Here is a 3,163-nt window from a genome sequence, read left to right as displayed (position 1 = left end):
TATGGCCTGGAAGCAGTCTTGCCAATACAATGCGAAATTTCATCGCTTAAACTCGCAATCGATCTCCTCCCTGGAGCTTCAGAGGAAGAGGCTCGTTTCTTGGAATTAATCCAGTTGGATGAGACCCGTCGTGACGGCGCTTTGGCTAATGAGGCCCATAAAAAACGAGTCAAGGCTCAGTTCGACAAAAATGTCAAACCCCGTGTCTTCTCAGAAGGTGATTTGGTCTTGCTTTATGACCAAGAATCCGATAAATTGGGAGCAGGTAAATTCAAGTCCTTATGGATGGGCCCCTATATTGTTAAAAGGGTGTTAGCAAAAGGAGCCTACGAGTTAATGGATTACGATGGAATTCCACTGGCGCAGCCCCGCAACGGGTTGTACCTCAAGCGTTACTATGCTTAAATAGTAACCTGCATGCTTTTGTTGTATTTTGTTTTCGCTAAAGTGTTTGTTCTGGTCGAGTGATCCACCTTTTTCGTCCGTTGCAGATGTCGAACCTTCTGGAGACATGTGTTGGATATGCCGACGGAGCGAGTCGTAGTTCGCGGAACCTATCCTCCGCAGCCTGGGCCATTTTTGATCCAAGCGGTGAGTTAGTAAGTTTCAGAGGTGTATGTATTGGGCAATCAACGAATAACATCGCTGAGTATAACGCATTGATAGAACTACTCTCTGATGCCATCACACGTGGCATACACCGACTAATTGTTAGGCTAGACTCACAGCTCGTAATACTACAACTGAATGGTATATATTCTGTTCACAATCCAGCTATTTATCGCATGTTCCTAAGGGTTAAGATCTTGGAAAGACGATTTGATTCAATTCAATATCAACATATTTCAAGAAACTTAAACACATTAACTGACTCATTAGCAAACTATGTGTTAGATAGACATTTGCAACATTTATAAAAAGGACACATCATCAAAGATTGTACATATGGATCATATAACTCAAACAGAATAAAACCCGAAAATCAAAATATATAAGCTGTTTATATAAGTTCATACATAATTTTCTGTAACAAAGACAAAATTGGTCATATGACCTAAAAACTCAAAAAGATGCTAGGGGGCACCCTAGCCTTGTGGTGCTCATGATAGTACGTCACGGCCTGTGCAATCATGCGCAAGAGACGAGTCCATCGTCTAGGCACACCAATAGTATGCCGCTGTAGTTGTAAAGGTAACTCGTCAATCTGTACATCTGGAAGACCACGAGTAGGGCTTTCAACCTGCTCCTGCACAGCTGTAAGGGTCTCAGTATCGTCAAGATCGCAAATAACAACTCTCCTAGCAGGCTCCACTGCCGGGGCAGCAGCTGGCGATCTCGGACGTACTGCTGGACGAACAGGACCAATATCTGCATGCACCCAAGAGTACAATTAAAAGTCTTGATAGAATAAAGAACAGTAACATTATGAATAAGAACAGTAAATAGTAATATGGTCAAGGAATTTACAAATGGCGCCCCACTGTTCGCCATCCGGTAACACCAAATCCGAATCACCTCGGAAATCCATACCCACATATGGATACTCGGAAAACACCATCTCCTGGCGCTCGAACCACCTAAAGAAGGCCTCAATAAAAGTAATCTGAGGTTGACCAGCATGCCTAGACATGTGGTCGACCCACCTCTGCATGCGTGGCTCGATTGGAGAAGGCAAGTCGAGTATGATGTACTGAGGCTGCATCAGTGGGATTTTCTCCAAGGCGAAGGCAGTCAGAATAGAACCAAATCCAAAGTTCTTCAGCTTCCCATCCTTCACCTTGGTCAATTGACTTTTCATCTGAACAAGTACTGCATCACACCAGTTGAATACTTTCGGTTGGAGACACTCCAAGGCGTGCTGCATATAAGAACTGTTGGCAACATGTAGAGCTGCGCTGCCGGCCATCCTACCAATAGTGAACAGAATGGACCTGAGAGCCCGATCAGTAATCTCACGGATAACAATCTTGCCGTCTCTGCTCGGCTGAGAACCTTCCCTGCAATACTGGCGTACATAATCTCTGGTGGAATCAGTCCCCCGGGCCGTACCTGACAAGGAAATGGGGACACCTCGTCTTGACAGTCCAGTCAAGAAGTACATGTCCTCTATGGTCAAGGGGATGGCCTTTCCCCTAATCTGGAACACTTGGTTAATAGGATCCCAAGCATCAAGCATATACCGCAGTAAAGAAATCTGTGCTCTCATGCTAGAGATACGGAAGAGCTTCAACAGGCCACAGTTCCGCAGCGCGTTCACCGTGACCAGGTCATGGAGGGCAATCATGTCCTCCTCTTCATGTTCTCGTTCTCGCCACGTGAGGGACATTTTGTTCAAAGTTCCCTGCAAAGTAAACAAGAGAAGGAGTAAGATCCTGATTTTGATGAAAAACTGGCGAAAATTCATCAAAAAATGACCTGAAAGCTCAGTTTTCTGAGCCCAGCGCAGGCAGAGAGTCTCCCACCTGCGCTGAGGGTCAATCTGCCTTAAGGCAACTTGACTTTCAGCGCAGGTTTCGAATGGGGAACCTGCGCTGAAGCTAGGGCGCCCTGGCAAAACCCCAGGGGCTCAGAAACACTGAAAAACAGGCATGAAACAGGAAAATGAAACCGTGAAAAGAAAGAGCTAGGGTTTAGCTCCTACATGGTCCAGACGGTGCCGAAAATCGTCCGCAGAATCTCCCGGAATCAGCTGGTGAAAATCGGGGGGGAAGAGGCACCTCCAGAGCTCCAACAAACCAAATGCAAATGAAATGGTAAATGAGAGGTAAAAACACCTTTTAATGGCTTTTTACGTAGTTCAAAGTGAAATATTAGGGTTATAATCTCATTTTCATGCAAATATTATCCATTTCTAACAAAGTTTGTTGCAGCAATTGAAAATACAGTACTATATTTGAAAAGAGAAAAGCTAGTAATGGTAAAAAAAAAATCAAAATTTGACCATATGATCAAGCAGTTTTATACATAGTTCATGCTCGTTAAAAAATAAACATAAGATTGAGCAGTTTTACCATGGAATTTATGCTCGTTAAAAATATAAAAGCATGAGCAAGAGTTCCTCCAGAGTTTAAGCTCATTAAAAAATGAACCTATTCCGGTAAATAACCATTGTGATCGTAAATTTATTAGCCATGAAAAGCCTTGGTCGTGTTTGCACTTGCCA

This window comes from Pinus tabuliformis, chromosome 5_1 (assembly GCF_031772625.1).
Source record: "Pinus tabuliformis cultivar Carrire ecotype Pingquan chromosome 5_1, CPIR1, whole genome shotgun sequence".
Taxonomy (NCBI): Eukaryota; Viridiplantae; Streptophyta; class Pinopsida; order Pinales; family Pinaceae; genus Pinus; species Pinus tabuliformis.
Note: the sequence above shows the minus strand (reverse complement) of the source record.